Source organism: Hyperolius riggenbachi, chromosome 1 (genome assembly GCF_040937935.1).
Source record: "Hyperolius riggenbachi isolate aHypRig1 chromosome 1, aHypRig1.pri, whole genome shotgun sequence".
Lineage (NCBI taxonomy): Eukaryota > Metazoa > Chordata > Amphibia > Anura > Hyperoliidae > Hyperolius > Hyperolius riggenbachi.
The window spans coordinates 165,302,590-165,322,040 of NC_090646.1; the positions used below are offsets into that span (position 1 = coordinate 165,302,590).

General features: G+C 45.4%; 1 protein-coding gene across 2 annotated transcripts in view; it reads left to right on the plus strand.

Moving 5' to 3' along the window:
• The window catches only part of LOC137569288 (probable ATP-dependent RNA helicase DDX60), a 573,444-nt gene that overhangs the window by 304,095 nt on the left and 249,898 nt on the right, over positions 1 to 19,451 (plus strand). The gene's annotated exons all lie outside the window — the stretch shown is intronic.

The following is a 19,451-nucleotide window of genomic DNA, read 5'->3' on the forward strand; positions in this document are numbered from 1 at the left end:
AATTTACTATTGTTAAGAAAACAATACATGCAGCCTTCAAAGTAAAGAACACAGTCCTTACAGTTCAACTTGGAGCAGGATCACTGAACTTTTGTCGTTGTTTTACTGCTGGTGGTCTTGAATTTATGCAAGGCATTATAAAATCAGAAGTCTACCAAAGAATTCTGGGTTTCAATGCGGGGCCCAAATTCAATTAGTTGGGTCTCAGACGGAGGTCATTGGTTTTACAGCAAGATAATGACCCAAAGCAGTGGCGTAGCTATGGAGCTCGGGGCCCCGGTGCGAGTTTTACATTGGGCCCCCCAAGGCACTCTATACAAAACACTTGATACGGCGTAACAAAATCTACAGTATTAGAGGTGCAAGAAGGGGATGGGGAACAGTGTGTTAATGATTACTACCATTCAAAGCTTCTATAGAAGTGATTATTACCACCACAGGACCAATAAACAGCTTATACTTTGGTTTAGAAAGGGCCCCGTGGGGCCCCTCTGGCCCAAGGGCCCCGATGCGGTCGCTACCTCTGCAACCCCTATTGCTACGCCCCTGACCCAAAGCATACATCAAAAAGCATCCAGAAATGGTTTAAGACAAAGCGCTAAGAGTTCTGAAGTGACCAGTAATGTATACAGTTCTAAATCTCAGCATATGTGGATAGATCTAAAAATAGCATTTGGGAGAAGGACCCCTTCAAATCTGAGACCTGGAAGAGGGGTCAGAAATTTCAATATAGAGATGTTAAAGATGCCCTGGGCCTGATTCACATAGGTCCGATAAAACTGCCATGTGCAGGGAGTGCATGGTAATTTTATGGGTACCAACATAGGGGGGGTAGCGTGCGTTACGCTATCACCACAATCCATGTTACCAGGGTAACATGTACATTGCTATCGTAATGTGTTACCATAGCAGTGCAAGCATTACTCAGATAACATGGGTTGCGCTACTCCCCCAGTGTTAGTCTCGGTAAAATTGTAGCGTGCTCCCTGTACACTGCAGTTTTACCAGACCTACATGAATTGGATCCATTGTTACATCAGTTATTTTATCCAAAGGTTGTGCTAACCAGTATTAAGTTGAGGGTGCTAGTAATTTTGTGCAGGCCATTTTTAAAGTTGTTTGTGGAATGTCTCTGTTCTTCCAGTGCCTACAAAAAAATTACACATGAGAACAATACCAAAGCATTTGCATGCAAGAATTTTCTGGGACAAGTAGTGCCTTTTATGACATAAATGCAAGGGTGCCAATATTGTTGGCCATGACTGAGCCAGCAAACAGGTGCAGAAAGGTATGCTATATAGAAATATTTTACCTAGGATGCAATGATAAAATGTGAATTGACCCAGGCCCAACGTTAATAATATTAAACTTGACCAACGAATAACATTAAAAGTGATGAATAAATTTTGCTTGCAGAAGCACTTGGTTTGGTAGTTATCAAGCAGCAACATCCTGCTTGACATCAAGGAGTAGTGTAAACTGCAGTAGTCTACTGGCAGGGGTGCTCGGATACCCCCGATCACGTATTTGAGTATGTGGTACCCAGTACACAACAACCAGCCGATCACAGCAAGCAATGTACCTTACCCGCGATTGGCTGGTTGTTTTATACAAAGCCTTCCTAGTGAGGTGCCCCCTCACCTCGTCATCAGGACCACGTTAAAGAGTAACTGTCAGGCTGCAGAAGCTAATTTAAACCTCTATTCTCCTGTGTTAAACAGTTTAGACAGAAGCCAAAAAGGCATTACTAAAGATAAAAATCTCTCTTACATTTGATGTGTGCTTATCAGCAAAGCTAAGCTCCTAAGGAGGACGCAAGCCGCATTCCATACTGCAAAGCATTCTGGGGCCCTTCCCTCGGCTGCTAAGGAGAAGACGGGATCAAGTTTCAGCAGCTTCTAACTCAGTCCAGCCACAGCACAGATAAATCTCCGGGCAGAGTACACTGCAGGAGTCCGCTATTGTTCCTAGCCACATGGCTCATTAATATTCACTGCACACTGTGTTATTCTGTACGAGCTCCTCTGTGATCAGGAAGCAGGCAGGACATGACGACACATTTGGCTTCACAAACATGGAACCTGCCATGGGCTGTCAGGAGCATCATTCTCTGCATATACTATATAAAAATTCTGTGAAATCCAAACGTGGACAGTGAAATGCATATGTAATGTAAGTACAGCCAATCTTTAGCTACTGATATATGTGTTTATTTTCTCTGAGACCTTATACCTAACAGCTCCTCTTTAAGTCACTTCTTTCCAAGTAAGTGGACTTTGTTCTACCATACTTGTACAGCACCGCCCTTGCTGCTTTCTCTAGTCCGGCTCTGAAGTTTCAGCACCCACCCTCTAAGACGACCCCCAGCGTATAAGACAACCCCTGACCTTTGAGAGGATGTTCCTGGGTTAAAAAGAAGTCTTATACCCCAGAATATACAGTATATATGTGGAAAGGTGTAGAGGTAAAGAGAAATATTTTTTGAAGAGATAGAGATAAAAGAAAATATATATATATATATATATATATATATATATATGTGTGTGTGTGTGTGTATATGTATGTATATATATATATATATATATATATATATATATATATATATATATATATATATATATATATATATATATATATATATATATATAGCTGTACTTCTTCTTAATCAACTTCTTCTTCTTCTTCTTCACCTTCTTCTTCACCTTCTTCATATTCTTCACTATCTTCTTTACCATCTTCTTCTTCACCATTTTCTTCTTCTTCATCATCATCTTCTTCTTCCCCTTCTTCTTCCCCTTCTTCTTCTTCATCATCTTCTTCTTCACCATCTTTTTCTTCTTCACCATCTTCTGCTTTACTATCTTTTTCTTATTAATCTTCTTCTTCTTCACCATCATCTACTTCTTCACCATTTTCGTAATCTTCTTCTTTACCAAGTTCTTCTTCATTTTCTTCTTTACGTTTTTTCTTCTTCACCTTCTTCTTCTTCCCCATCATCTTCTTCTTAACCATCTTCTTTTTCTTCTTCATCAACTTCTTCCTCTTTTTGCTACTCAGCTTAGTGGATCTAATTTTTTTTGGCATGCATCATGCATGATACATTGGCATGAGTAGCAGACGGATTAGCTGGTATCAGAGAAGAGAAGGCCATGAAACCTGGCAGTGGTACCACAGCAATAATTCCAAGAAATTATGATAACAGCATAATAGGCCGTGGCACCTAGTGGTGGTACCATGACTGTAAATAAACACCGAGAAAACAGCAGGAAGCTCCAGACAGCAGTCTCGCGAAGCCCACATTGTGTCCAATATACAACTGGGACAACACAGTTTTCAACCCAGACACCTCAGATTTTTTTTAACAACAATATATAGCTATTTTTGTGGCATAATAGCTGGAGGCACATGGCAGTACCACCTTATTCTGTGGACCCTGGTGGTGGGAACACAGAGAACAGGAGGTACAAACAGCAGCAGCAGCAGGAGGAGTAACATGTAGCCGCAGGCAGCATAATTGGCCATGGCACCTAGCAGTGGTACCAAGGCTGTAAATAAACACAGAGAAAACAGCAGTAGGCTCCAGACATTGGTCATGAAGCTCAATTTGGGCTTGATTCACTAACCGGCGCTAAGAGTTAGCGCCGGTGTGAAAAGCCACTTTGTGCCCCCTAAGTAGTTTTGCGCGCACTAACAGTCACACAAAGCTACTACGCGCACAGCCCTGCTCAGTGCATGTGCATCGAAGGTAATAGTGCGTGGTGCAACGATAACATCGCACCCCCTGCCCTGTAAACGACGCACCCAGTGCGACGAAAACAGCACATCGGGTGCCCCCGAAATGGCGCATCAATGCGCTGCTTTAGGGGCATCCGATGCACCATTTTGTCGCACTACTTGCAATGTTTACAGGGCAGCTGGTGCAACGTTATCATCGCACCGCGCACTATTACCTGCGATGCGCGCTACTGAGCGGGACTTTATTCAATGTTTGGGCGCAAACCACTTAACGCCCAGGTTTGGGCCCATTAACTGTTAGAGCTTAGCGCCGGTTAGTGAATCAAGCCCATTGTGTCCAATACACAACTGGGACAGCACAGTTTTTAACCCATACACCTCATATTTTTTTAACAACAATATATAGATATTTTTGTGGTGTAATAGCTGGTGGCGCATGGCAGCAGTGCCACCTTATTCTGTGGACCCTGGCGGTGGGAACACAGAGAGCAGGAGGTACAAGCAGCAGCAGGAGGAGGAGTAAAATGTGGCAGCAGGCAGCATAATAGGCCATGGCACCTAGCAGTGGTACCACGGCTGTAAATAAACACTGAGAATAGAGCAGGAGGTTTTATACAGCAGTTGAGCAGCTCATGTTGTGTCTAATACACAACTGGGACAGCACAGTTTTCAACCCAGACCTAATTTTTTTTAACAACAATATATAGCTTTTTTTGTGACATAATAACTGGTGGCGCATGGCAGCAGCGCCTTATTCTGTGGACCCTGGCGGTGGGAACACAGAGAGCAGGAGGTACAAGGAGGAGTAGGAGTATCTTGTGGCAGCAGGCAGCATTCTAGGCCATGGCACCTAGTGGTGGTACCACAGCACAATTTAACCATAACAGTGAGGTTCCAGGAAGCGGTCATACAAATGCAGTTGGGGCCTCCCCACAACTGGGACAGCACAGTTTTCATCCCAGACACCTCAAGAAAATTAAACATTTTATTCCTTAACAACAGCATAGCTATTTTGTTGACATAATAGCTAGCAACAGCAGATGCATGTGGCACCCTGGCGGTGGGAGCACAGACAGCAGGAGCAGGGCAATGCAAAAAAACTTTTTTTTTTATTTACACAGCACAGCAGAGCTATTTTCACACACTGCAGTGTGGTGGGGCAGAAGCAGTATATAGGCTAGGCAGTGGCACCTGGCAGTGGTACCACAGCAAAAATAAGAAGAACTAGGCCTAATAAGCAGGAAGTTGTGGTGTTGACGGGTGGTCTGCCAGCACTATTCCCAGCAACCTCATGTCCTCCTCTTCCCGACAGCAGGGGCCAGGAGGAAATCACCTTCAACTCAAGCCTTGTTCATCTTGAGGAAGGTGAGTATGTCCACATACTGTGTGGACAGACAAGGGTGCTTCTCTGTGGTCACGCCACCGGCCGCATTGAAGCATCTCTTGGACAGCATGCTGGAAGGGGGGCAGGACTCCATGGGGTCCAGGGGGCCTCATTGTCAAGCCCACTGAAGGACCCCCATGGAGTCTGCCACCATGTGGGTCAGATGTTGTTGCTGACTAGAGGAGGATGCTGCTGCTGCTGATGGCACCTCCTCTCTAGGCAGTTCTACCGTGTAAAGCATCACTCGAGTGCGTTTTACAGCTCCTGCTGCTGCTGCAGAAGCACGCACATGTCCACCAGCTCCCTTCAGCCTCTGAAATTCATCCAACCGAGCCCTGTTCTGGCTCTTCAAGTGTGCCTGAAGGCTTGAGGTACCCATCCTGGAGGAATTACGACCTCTGCTCAAAGATGTTTTGGCAGGAGTTGCAGACTGCAAAACACTGTTTCAGGGTGAAGACATTCAAGTATTTCCCAATTGGGGATGTGAACACCCCTCTATGGCTGGAAGGGGGTGCCTGCAATCTCCTGCTGGTTGGGGTGGCCTGGTGGTGGTGGTGGGGGCTGAAGCAGTGGGCTATGGCTCCTGGCTACCACAACCACTGCTGGCCATGCCCCTTGCCGCCATTAGAGATGGCCCGAATGGTTTGCATGCAAACTTATTCGCGCAAACATCGGTGGTTCGCATTTGCGATAGAACGCAAACTTATGCGAGTTCGACCCGCCCGCTATACTATATCATTAGGCTAAACTTTGACCTTCTACATCACAGTCAGCAGACACAGGGCAGCCAATCACTGGATTCCTGGAGCCCCTCTCCCCTTATAAAAGGCAGCTTCATCTGCAATGTTCTCACTCTGTGTGCTGCGTAGGTAGTGAAATAAGGGAGAGAGTTGCTACAGAGATTAGGGAAAGCTTAGTTAGGCTGTTGTTAGGCTTGTTAGCTTGCTCCTTGCTACTACTTATTGCTAAAAAGCACCCCGAAACATCCCAAAAGAGCTAATGTTCTTGTGATTTTTTTTTTTTGTGTGGCCCACTGACACTTGCATATACAGCCCTGTCAGTCGCAGCTGGCCCTTGCTAATTGCTATACTTTGCCAGGCCCAGCACATTCAGTGCTTCCTTTTCACTACACCTGTGTGTTACAGCTGCACATTTGTAATACCAGACCAGTCCGTGCATACCTGTTCATGTTCACAGCACCTGCGTGACAGCACGCAGTGTTGTATACCAGTCACTGCATACCTGTTCCGTGTATCTGTGTGTGTGACAGCTGCACATTTGTAATACCAGTCACTGCATACCTGTTCATGTTCACTGCACCTGCATGACAGCACACAGTGTTATATACCAGTCACTGCATACCTGTTCACTGTACCTGTTTGTGTGACCGCTGCATATTGTATTGATACCAGTCACTAGATACCTTTCACTGCACCTGTCTGACAGAACGCAGTTTTATGTACCAGTCCGTGCATAACTGTTCACTGTACCTGTGTGTGTAACAGCTGCACATTGTATTTATACCATTCACTGCATACCTGTTCACTGCACCTGTGTGACAGCATGCAATGTTATATACCAGTCACTGCATACCTGTTCCATGTACCTGTGTGTGTGACAGCTGCGCATTTGTAATACCAGTCACTGCATACCTGTTCATGTTCACTGCACCTGCATGACAGCACACAGTGTTATATACCAGTCACTACATACCTGTTCAGTGTACCTGTGTGTGTGACAGCTGCACATTTGTAATACCAGTCCGTGCACACCTGTTCACTGCACCTGTGTGTGTGACCGCTGCACATTGTATTGATACCAGTCACTAGATACCTTTCACTGCACCTGTGTGACAGAACTCAGTTTTATGTACCAGTCCGTGCATAACTGTTCAGTGTACCTGTGTGTGTGACAGCTGCACATTTGTTATACCAGTCCGTGCATACCTTTCACTGCACCTGTGTTACCGCATGATCTTTTATATACCAGTCACTGCATACCTGTTAACTGCACCTGTGTGACCGCACGCTCTTTTATATACCAGTCCATGCATACCTTTGAACTGCACCTGTGTGTGTGACAGCTGCACATTGTATTGGTACCAGTCAGTGCATATCTGTTCACTGCACCTGTGTGACAGCACGCAGTTTTATATACCGGTCACTGCATAACTATTCACTGTACCTGTGTGTCTGACAGCTGCACATTTATAATACCAGTCCGTGCACCTGTGTGACCGCACACTGTTTTATATACCAGTCCATGCAAACCTGTTAACGGCACCTGTGTGATAGCTGCACATTGTATTGTAATACCAGTCACTGCATACCTTTTCACTGCACCTGTGTGACTGCACAATGTATTAGTCAAGTCAGTGCATACCTTTTACTCCCCCCCCCCCCCCCCCGACCACCATATGGACAAAACAGGCAGAGGCAGGCCACCTGGTAGGTCTGTTGAGGTCATGCTGACGTGATTTTGTGCGGCCCTGGCCCAAAGTACAGTGCTCAGAAGAAGGCACGTGCCATCAACTCCCAAGATTGGCAGGACGTATTTGACTATTTAACACAGAACACCTCATCTTCCACAGCCACCAGCGCTACTACAAGCACCACATCTGCTCCATTTAAAACTTTGCAGGAGTTATTTTGTGGGGAATTAACTGATTCACAGCCATTATTGTTACAACAAGATGAAGGCGCTAAGCAAGTTACATCTCCTCATATGTCTGAGTAAGGCGGCACTATGGATGTAAGGTGTGAGGAGGATGATGAAGTACCTGCTGCTGGTGCAGTTTATGAGGTGTCTGATACAAGCGAAGCTGAGGAGGATGATTATGATGATGATGATACTGCCATGGATATCATGTGGAATCCTAATAGACATGATGACCAGGGGACAGTTTAGAGGAAGAGTCAGAGAGGAGTAGGAGGAGAGGAGTTGCTGAAAGAAGCAGGGGGAACTCATCATCAGAAACAGCTTGTGGCAGTGTCTGGCGGCATGTATCGCCACCTATGGACAGCCAGCCAACATGCCCTTCAACGTCAGCAGCTGATGCCACCACCAGAGTGCCATCGTTCCAGGGCTCAGCGCCGTGGACATTTTTTTGTGAGTCTGCCTCAGATGAGAGCAATGCCATCTGTATGCTCTGCCACCAAAAATTGAGCCAAGGAAAGGCCAACACCCGCGTAGGGACAACTGCCTTACGAAGGCACATGACGTAAAAGCACAAACTGCAATGGGAAGACCACCTGAGCAAAAGCAGCACACAAAAGCAAAGCCACCCTCCTTCTCCTCTTCCTCCTTCAGGTGCATTATCTTCAGCTGCTTTCACCCTTGCACCTTCACAGCCACCCTCCTCCACTCTGCCTCTCACCTTGAGCGGTTCCTGCTCATCTACCTACAGCAGCAGCCAGATGTCCATAAAGGAAATCTTTGAGCGGAAGAAGCCAATGTCTGCCAGTCACCCCCTTGCCCAGTGTCTGACAGCTGGCTTAGCTCGCCAGCTGTTACCATACCAGCTGGTGGACTCTGAGGCCTTCCGAAAATTTGTGATAATTGGGAAACTGCAGTGGAAGATACCAGGCCACAATTATTTCTCAAAAAAGGCGTTACCTAAACTGTACCATGAAGTTGAAAGGCAAGTGGTGTCATCTCTGGCACACAGTGTTGGGTCAAGGGTCCATCTGACTACGGGTGCCTGGTCTGCAAATCACGGTCAGGGCAGGTACATTACTTACACAGCACATTGGGTCAACCTGGTGACCCCTGGCAAGCAGGGAGTACGTGGCTGTGCAGCGGACCTAGTTGTGACACCATAACGGCTTGCAGGCAGGCCTGCTGCCATCTCCTCTCCTCCTCCTGCTACGTCATCCTCCTCCTCCTTGGCTGAGTGGCAGTGCTACTCTACTGGTGCTGCGATCTCCTCTCTAGCTACACACCCCCAGCTCCCCACGGCCTATGCTGCATGCCAGGTACAACGGTGTTGCGTCATCTTGGACATGTCTTGCCTCAAAGTGGAGAGTTACACTGGAGCTGCTCTCCTGGCTGCTCTGAACAAATAGGTGGATCAGTGGTTGACCCCGCACCAACTGGAGATCGGCAACGTGGTGTGTGACAACGGCAGCAATCTCATTTTGGCTTTGAATTTGGGAAAGTTGACACATGTACCCTGATTTATGTGCAAGTACCCAGGCTTACAAGAGGTCCTGAAGCAGTCCAGGAAGGTGTGTGGGCATTTCAGGCGGTCCTACACGGCAATGGCACGCTTGGCCGATATTCAGCGGAGAAACAACTTGCCGGTGAGGCGCTGGATTTGTGATAGCCCGCCTCGCTGGAATTCAATGCTCCTGATGTTTAACCACCTGCTACAACAGGAGAAATTGGTCAACCAGTATCTGTACAACTACAGTGAAAGTTCATGCTCTGGGGAGCTGGGGTTGTTCTGGCCAAAGTACTGGACACTCATGCGAAATGCCTGCATGCTCTTGCGGGCGTTTGAGGAGGTGACAAACCTGGTGAGTCGCAGTGAAGGTGCCATCAGTGACTTGATCCAATATGCTTTCTTCCTGGAGCGTGCCGTGCGTAGAGTGGTGGATCAAGCTGTGGAGGAGAGTGAACAGGAAGAGGCAGAAGAGTGGGAACAATTATCAGCAGAACCAAATGTTTCCTCAACACCTGCGGCAGCACAGAGGAGGGGAGAAGGAGGAAGAGTTATCTGGAGAAGAGGAGTCAGATGAGGAAGGTGTTTTTTTTGAGGAGGAGGCGGAAGAACAACTGCAGCAGGCATCGCAGGGGGCTTGTGCTGCTCACCTTTCCCATGGTATTGTTTGTGTCTGGGAGAAGGAGGAGAACTTACCTGACATTACTGAGGAAGGGCAAGAGGAGATGATGGCTAGTACATCGGCATCCAACGTTGTGCAGATGGGGTCTTTCATGCTGTCCAGCCTGTTGAGGGAACCCTGTATAAAAAAGTATACAGTACTAGAGGGGAAAAAACACAAAGACAACGGGAGCCCAAATGGTGCAGTATGTCTCACTAAATGGGTGTTCAAAAAACTTCTAAAAAAGGAGTACTCACAAAGGTGGGTTGCACACGGGGAAACCGACCGCTTCAAGCAAGTGGAGTGTTTAAACCTGACTCCACTCAGGTATACCAGCAATCCTGGGTCTGGTCGCTCTCTTAGCAAACAGATCCTGCGTACCTTGATTACCACAGGTGGTGGGATCCCACCTTGGTTCAGGTGCGTAAGGTTCCCCACCCAGGCAAGTGGGGGGGGATATGGCACAGAAGTGGTAAAGAGGCGCCCAATTTCTATAAAATACTCTAAAATCAATAAAATAACAAAAATGAGGTGGCTTACCTCACAAACGATAACTCACTTTGATAAGGAAGTTTAATTAGAGATTTAGCACAGGCAACGCGTTTCGTGGGACCAAGTCCACTTCCTCAGGCCAAATAAAGTGCCGTTGTGGTCTAACATCCGCATTTGGGGTGCCTCAAATGCGGTTGTTAGACCACAACGGCACTTTATTTGGCCTGAGGAAGTGGACTTGGTCCCACGAAACGCGTTGCCTGTGCTTTTATTGATTTCAGAGTATTTTATAGAAATTGGGCACCTCTTTACCACTCCTGTAAAAAAAACTCAAGGGGAATAACCTGTACCGGGTGACAATGCTACTAGACCCTTGGTATAAGCAGAAGATGTTACCAAATCACCAGAAGGCACCACAAGCTGGCAAGTATGCTTTACAGCGCGTTTAAGGGTGATGTCACAGCACAATGGAATAAAGGTGCCACTGCCAGTAATCTTCCTCCTCCTCTCATGTCCATGCAGGCAAGGACAGAACGCTCCAGCGATCTCATGGTGATGTCGGACATGCGGACATTCTTTAGTCCAATTACTCGCCTTAGCCCTTCCGGATCCACCCTCCAACTGACTGGCAGGTAACCGAGTCTGGCCTTAACTGTGGATGTAGACAACAGCGATGAACCCCTGGACTACTGGGTGCGCAGGCTTGACCTGTGGCCAGAGCTGTCACAATTTGCCATACAACTTCTGGCTTGCCCAGCCTCAAGCGTCTTGTCAGAAAGGACCTTTAGCGCAGCTGGAGGCATTGTCACAGAAGTCGCTTAGGTCAAAAAAGTGTTCAGTACCTCACCTTTATCAAAATGAATGAGGCATGGATCCCGGAGGGCTACTGTCCGCCCGAAGAAGACTAAGTCAGTCCCCACACACAGCATCTCTGCCTGAACGCCATGTCACTGCCTGCCCCAAGACTAAGTCGGTCCCTGCCTTCTCCGCCACCACCAACAGGGTCCAGGACTCCAGGTGGATTCCTGAATTTTTAAGGCAGCTGTTAAAGAATACCCTAACTGAAATGTGACATAATGAGATAGACATGTGTATGTACAGTGCCTAGCACACAAATAACTATGCGGTGTTCCTTTTTTTCTTTCTCTATCTGTAAGAGTTAAATATCAGTTATGTAAGTGGCTGACTCCATCCTGACTCAGACAGGAGGTGACTACAGTGTGACCCTCACTGATAAGAAATTCCTCTTTTAATCTCTTTCTTGCTCTCAGAAGCCATTTTCTGCTAGGAAAGTGGAATTTCTTATCAGGGAGGGTCACACTGTAGTCACTTCCTGTCTGAGTCAGGACTGAGTCAGCCACTTACACACCTGATATTTAACTCTTTCAGGCACAGAAAGAATAAAAAAGGAACACAGTATAGGTATTTGTGTGCTAGGCACTGTACATACACATGTCTATCTCATCATGTCACATGTTAGTTGAGGTATCCTTTAACAGCGGCCGCTAACAAAAACAGTAATAATTTTTTCTGGTGCGTGTACATGCCTGCCTAATTTTTCTGGCTGCACTACGGCTGCAACAACAAAACAAAAGGCATGTACATGTGTCAATTCCCCTTCGTGATCGTTATCTTGCAGTGGCGAAGGGGCTTGCGTATCACAATGAAGCAATGACCGCCGGCTATATGAGTTGGGGGGCACACCCAAGATAAAAAGGTCGTTGCTTCATTGTGGACAGACCAATTTCGATCAGCTGGACAGACACTGTTGTGATGTTATTGAGCTACCTCAGCCTGGCGACCATATGGGCTTGAAAACCGCCAAGGCCTGCACTCTCACCATGGTGCGCACCGGTCCAGCACGGCTGTCACTACTCAAACAGCTGTATGCTGTGCGTTACACAGTGAGTTTGGTCTGTCAGTGTGAAGCAGTACACTAATTACACTACCTGATTGATGTATACACATTATGAACAAACACACCTGATTCAATATATATGACACATATAAACCCTGCGAAGAGAGGACTAAATTTAAAACTTAACTTTTAATAGGTAGTTCTAAAAGGGATCTAAATTTGCTAAAACGACATAGATGTGATAAATGGGTGGGAGATATCAATCACGGTCCACAGCAGACCACCCTCCACTTCCCCACTAGTAATCTATAAACCCCACACACAACTCGACATGTTTCATTTCCTCTATGGGAAATTTCGTCAGGAGTGATCAGTGCTCAGTGCTAGAGTGCCATAGTGCTAAAACTAAATTACATTATATACATCACATAGTTAGTACAAATTTAGCAAAGTAACAAAGAATCGGCCGCAATACTGCAGCCTGCTAAGGAACCTGCCGTTCACACTGCCCTTTTATAGTATACTAAAACTCCCCATAGGATTCTGGGTAGGGCGGGTACGGTCACCACCCCCTCCAAAAAAGTATCGCTGACCTGGATTGGTTCTTATCTAGATCCATCAAAAACCCCAGCCAATCCAAAGTTAATCCATTTGAGGCAATAGTGTTTGAAAAGGGTTGAAAAAATACCTGTTTACCATCCGCTTTTGGTGACCCCCTCTTATGTATTATATCCCATCCGTTGCTAGCTTGTAAAAGTGAAGCGTCAGGTCAGAAAGGGTATAAAACACTCACTTCGTATTTCCAGCTCTGCCATTGGTGGATTAGGTAACACGGAGGGGCGTGGGCAAGCGTGTCATACATGCATTGCCGTCCAGGCTCATCAGCCAATCAGGTGCCGTTCACCTTCCGTGAAACCTCCGCATCGCAAATAGCGATGTCGGAGGAGGGGGGGGCGTGGCCAGACTCATTACAGGGGATGGTATTAGAAAGACACAGCCAATGAGCTGCCATCTAACAACCACATCTCCCTCACACAGCAGGCAAAAACGCCGGAGGGGGAGTGGACAAGGCATCACCCATCCCCACACCCATATGCGTACGAAGGTTTGTAAACATTGTTGCCTTGGCAACGCGTACACTGAGGGCGAGGTACGGAGTGAAGGGGACACTGTACAATTAGAACTCGCTCTGTGCAATATAGGGATTACAGGATAGTGTAAGGGGAGCGGACACATAATATATTACATACAGATCCAGCCCTTTGGGCCTCATTTAAGAGATACATAGATACTACAGAGGATCAGTAAGAGGTATCTTCTGGATTGAAATCCTACAAAAAACCTGGGAACATTATAGATAATTGATGGATACCAGTAACCATTTACAAACTCCTCTACCATTTGAAGGGGAAATACCTGGATTGGTATATATTACTATATTATGCACGTAGGCAACATGCATTTTTAGCCTATTGAGATAATCAACCCATATATATAGGGACAGCAATGATGAGGAGGGGGGGGGGGAATAAAGGCAAATCCACCCCACAGGTATGTGACCACAAGGAACGAAACAGGTAGGTATTCTATTAGGACTAAGAAGTATGGAAAAAGATTAGGGTTTAGCCTTATGTGAAGTCATTACTTCTCCCCATTGCGGTGAACAAGCGCTTGTAGCGCGAAACGGACGTCCGCAGGGGGACATAGACCTGGCGCCCACCCTCCCGCTATGCATCTAACTACGCTGATTGTAAGTGCTGTTGTTTTTTATCTGCTGAAATAAATTACCCCATTAGCAGTGCTGGCTCCTCTCTATCTCTCCACTTCACATCTATATACCTATAATCATAAGCCTGTGCACGCTTTGGAAGGGGGATTCACTGCCACAATCATATGCTGAGTTTGGTCAAGTCCAGACCCTTGCTGCCACCCTAAAGAGTGCTGAAGATTCATCTACTCTCTATTCTCACTGCCTCAATTTTTGGTCCAGATTGCCCCCTCTGGGGCCCATCTTCCATTTTTGTATAACCCAAAATTTTAGACATGTGGAGTCACCATCATGTTTCTCTTGGCAGTGTCTGGCAATAGGGGTTCTACGCTTATGATGTACATCCCCCAGGTGTTCTAGAAATCTCTCCTTCACGGCTCTTGTGGTCTCTCCCACATATAACAGTGGACATGAACATTGAATGGCATACACGACTCCCTCAGAGTTGCAGTTGAAAAAGTCCCACAATTCAAAGAGGCGGTTATCCTTGGGTGCCCTGAAGCTATTGCATTTAAGGACACTGGCACAGGCCTTGCATTTTCCACATTTATGCATACCCTTCAAAGGTGTCCCCAGCCAAGTCTTCTTAAAGTCCCCAGAGGCATCTTTTCTCACAGGAAGGAATGAGTGTGTCAAACTATCTCCCAGGTTCTTACCCCTCCTATATGTGATCAAGGGGGCTCGTGGTAGATACTCTCTTAACTGCGGGTCTAACTTTAAAATAGACCAATGTCTTCCCAGTATCCGTTTGACATTATTGGACTGACTTGAAAATGTACTGATCAGTCTAGCTTTACCACCTTCATTCTGATGACTTCTAGTTTTAGGGACTAAAAGATCACTTCTCTCAATTGCCTGAGCTTTCTCATATGCCCCCCTGATTACTTCTCTAGGATAGCCTCGGTCCCGGAACCGTTTATCAAGTGTGCGGCATTCCACCTGAAAATCAGCTTCCCTGGTGCAGTTCCTGCGAGCCCGCAAGAACTGCCCCTTTGGAATACCTCTCTTTAGGGGTTCAGGGTGGAAACTATGCCAATCCAAAAGGGAGTTTGTTGCTGTGGGCTTCCGAAAGATTTTCGTGTCCAGTCCCCCCTCTTCGTTTTTCACAATTTGTACATCCAGGAAGTTTATACTGTTTTTATGTATCTCATGGGTAAAAAACATTCCAATGTCATTGGAATTCAACTGTCCAACAAAGTCAGTGAAGAGGGCTTTGGGGCCGTCCCACAAGACGAAGATGTCGTCTATGAAACGCCCCCAATATATGATGTGAGATGTATACACAGCCAACTCCTCCCCGAAAACAATTGTATCCTCCCACCATCCCAGGAAGAGGTTGGCATATGAGGGGGCACAAGACGTCCCCATCGCACAGCCCCTCCTCTGTAAATAATACTTGTTCTGAAACAGAAAGTAATTGTGATTTAGAATAAACTCCAACAGATCCAATAAAAGGGATGAATGTTCTTTGAGATGAATACTTCTTGTTTGTAAAAAGTATTTGGTGGCGTTTAGGCCCAGTGTATGGTCAATGTTATTGTATAAAGACTCTACGTCAAGGCTGGCCAGCCACACATTCCCCTCAACATGTACATCACTCAATTTGTTCAAAAGATCCATGGTGTCTCTTATGTATGATGGGAGGCTTTCAACATAGGGTCTCAGGAAGGAGTCAACATATCTACTGACTTGTTCAGTTAGACAGTTATTTCCCGATACAATGGGGCGACCTGGTGGTGCAGAGATGTTTTTATGAACCTTTGGCAATGCATAAAAAGTGGCCACAGTAGGTGATTTAATGAGTACACAATCATAGTCGGATTTATCCAGTACCCTTTTAGTCAAGGCTTCCTTGAGCAAGGTTTCAAGTTTTTTATGAAAAAGGGGTGTTGGGTTACAATCCAGTTTCGTATACTGTTTATCATCAGATAACATTTTTTGGCACATTTTCAAATATGCTTCTCGAGATTGCAAGACAATATTACCCCCTTTATCTGATTTTTTAATCACAATATCCTCATTCGTCATCAATTTATTCAGGGCCAGCTGTTCATTTTTGTTGAGATTGTGTACATTATGCTGTCTCGTTTTCGCAAGATCCTCAAGGTCCCTTACCACTGTGTCAACGAACGTTTGGATGGTAGGATAGCCACTAATGCTCGGGCAAAATTTACTTTTAATTGTCAAACTACTTTTTGGGGTACCTAGCTGTATTTCCCCAGTTACATTCTCTTCCAAGAGGTCATTAGGGTCATTTAAAACGTTCTTATCTCTTTCCTCAATTCTTTTCGCCTGCATCGTGGGAGAATTCATATATTTATAAACTGCCAACTTTCTTGCGAACAAATTAACATCCTTTACTGCATCAAATAGGTCGAACTCAGGTGTGGGTACAAAGGGTTTGTATAAAGAGCATAACCGTAGTTGGTGGGAAATATCCAGCTTTAATAAATATATTAAGGACCAAATTACTTTTCAGGGTCTTCGCAACCTGGTAGTTCCCCATAAACACACAGATGACCATGATTTTATGAAAGGATGGAACACATTGAAAACTAAACAAACCCTAGAACTTATGAGCTTTTTGAGGGATTACGAGGTTAAGTGCTTGGAAAAAATTAATGCCAAACTAGCAATTGAACATCAGAAGGTTACTGGCTTTAAGGAGCATCCCGAGTATAAAAAATTAGAGGAAAAACTACAGAAAAAAGTTTCAAGTCACAAAGAAAGTATTAAAATCAAGAAACACAAAAAAAAAAATAAAAAAATTTGTACGTGACTGTAAAGATTTTAAAAACGGAAAGGTTTATACTTGGAAAAAGACAGCAAAAGATCCCATTGAATCCGACTCACCCTCCTCAGGAGGGGATGATACCTCTGAGACAGAATCAGAAACAGAAGTAAATAAGGGTAAAAAATCAGGGGAGCAACCGAAAAAACCACCGAAAAAACCGCGGGGCAGAGGCAGGCCGAAAGGCCAAAATCCCTCATCCCCAGAGACCCCCAGACAGTTGAGGAACAGGGAAAAATGGGGTTACAAGCCACGACACTGGAGACGGAGGGAGGAGGAGTGGTAATCTCTGACACTGTGGACATGATGCGAATTATTAATTTGACAGACTATGTTTTAAACGAATATGAAATGACAGTTTTGTCGAAGGGCCTCACATTTGTACCTACACCTGAGTTCGACCTATTTGATGCAGTAAAGGATGTTAATTTGTTCGCAAGAAAGTTGGCAGTTTATAAATATATGAATTCTCCCACGATGCAGGCGAAAAGAATTGAGGAAAGAGATAAGAACATTTTAAATGACCTTAATGACCTCTTGGAAGAGAATGTAACTGGGGAAATACAGCTAGGTACCCCAAAAAGTAGTTTGACAATTAAAAGTAAATTTTGCCCGAGCATTAGTGGCTATCCTACCATCCAAACGTTCGTTGACACAGTGGTAAGGGACCTTGAGGATCTTGCGAAAACGAGACAGCATAATGTACACAATCTCAACAAAAATGAACAGCTGGCCCTGAATAAATTGATGACGAATGAGGATATTGTGATTAAAAAATCAGATAAAGGGGGTAATATTGTCTTGCAATCTCGTGAAGCATATTTGAAAATGTGCCAAAAAATGTTATCTGATGATAAACAGTATACGAAACTGGATTGTAACCCAACACCCCTTTTTCATAAAAAACTTGAAACCTTGCTCAAGGAAGCCTTGACTAAAAGGGTACTGGATAAATCCGACTATGATTGTGTACTCATTAAATCACCTACTGTGGCCACTTTTTATGCATTGCCAAAGGTTCATAAAAACATCTCTGCACCACCAGGTCGCCCCATTGTATCGGGAAATAACTGTCTAACTGAACAAGTCAGTAGATATGTTGACTCCTTCCTGAGACCCTATGTTGAAAGCCTCCCATCATACATAAGAGACACCATGGATCTTTTGAACAAATTGAGTGATGTACATGTTGAGGGGAATGTGTGGCTGGCCAGCCTTGACGTAGAGTCTTTATACAATAACATTGACCATACACTGGGCCTAAACGCCACCAAATACTTTTTACAAACAAGAAGTATTCATCTCAAAGAACATTCATCCCTTTTATTGGATCTGTTGGAGTTTATTCTAAATCACAATTACTTTCTGTTTCAGAACAAGTATTATTTACAGAGGAGGGGCTGTGCGATGGGGACGTCTTGTGCCCCCTCATATGCCAACCTCTTCCTGGGATGGTGGGAGGATACAATTGTTTTCGGGGAGGAGTTGGCTGTGTATACATCTCACATCATATATTGGGGGCGTTTCATAGACGACATCTTCGTCTTGTGGGACGGCCCCAAAGCCCTCTTCACTGACTTTGTTGGACAGTTGAATTCCAATGACATTGGAATGTTTTTTACCCATGAGATACATAAAAACAGTATAAACTTCCTGGATGTACAAATTGTGAAAAACGAAGAGGGGGGACTGGACACGAAAATCTTTCGGAAGCCCACAGCAACAAACTCCCTTTTGGATTGGCATAGTTTCCACCCTGAACCCCTAAAGAGAGGTATTCCAAAGGGGCAGTTCTTGCGGGCTCGCAGGAACTGCACCAGGGAAGCTGATTTTCAGGTGGAATGCCGCACACTTGATAAACGGTTCCGGGACCGAGGCTATCCTAGAGAAGTAATCAGGGGGGCATATGAGAAAGCTCAGGCAATTGAGAGAAGTGATCTTTTAGTCCCTAAAACTAGAAGTCATCAGAATTAAAGGTGGTAAAGCTAGACTGATCAGTACATTTTCAAGTTAGTCCAATAATGTCAAACGGATACTGGGAAGACATTGGTCTATTTTAAAGTTAGACCCGCAGTTAAGAGAGTATCTACCACGAGCCCCCTTGATCACATATAGGAGGGGTAAGAACCTGGGAGATAGTTTGACACACTCATTCCTTCCTGTGAGAAAAGATGCCTCTGGGGACACCTTTGAAGGGTATGCATAAATGTGGAAAATGCAAGGCCTGTGCCAGTGTCCTTAAATGCAATAGCTTCAGGGCACCCAAGGATAACCGCCTCTTTGAATTGTGGGACTTTTTCAACTGCAACTCTGAGGGAGTCGTGTATGCCATTCAATGTTCATGTCCACTGTTATATGTGGGAGAGACCACAAGAGCCGTGAAGGAGAGATTTCTAGAACACCTGGGGGATGTACATCATAAGCGTAGAACCCCTATTGCCAGACACTGCCAAGAGAAACATGATGGTGACTCCACATGTCTAAAATTTTGGGTTATACAAAAATGGAAGATGGGCCCCAGAGGGGGCAATCTGGACCAAAAATTGAGGCAGCTCGAGGCCCGCTGGATTTATAGATTGGGAACTCTGAGCCCATATGGC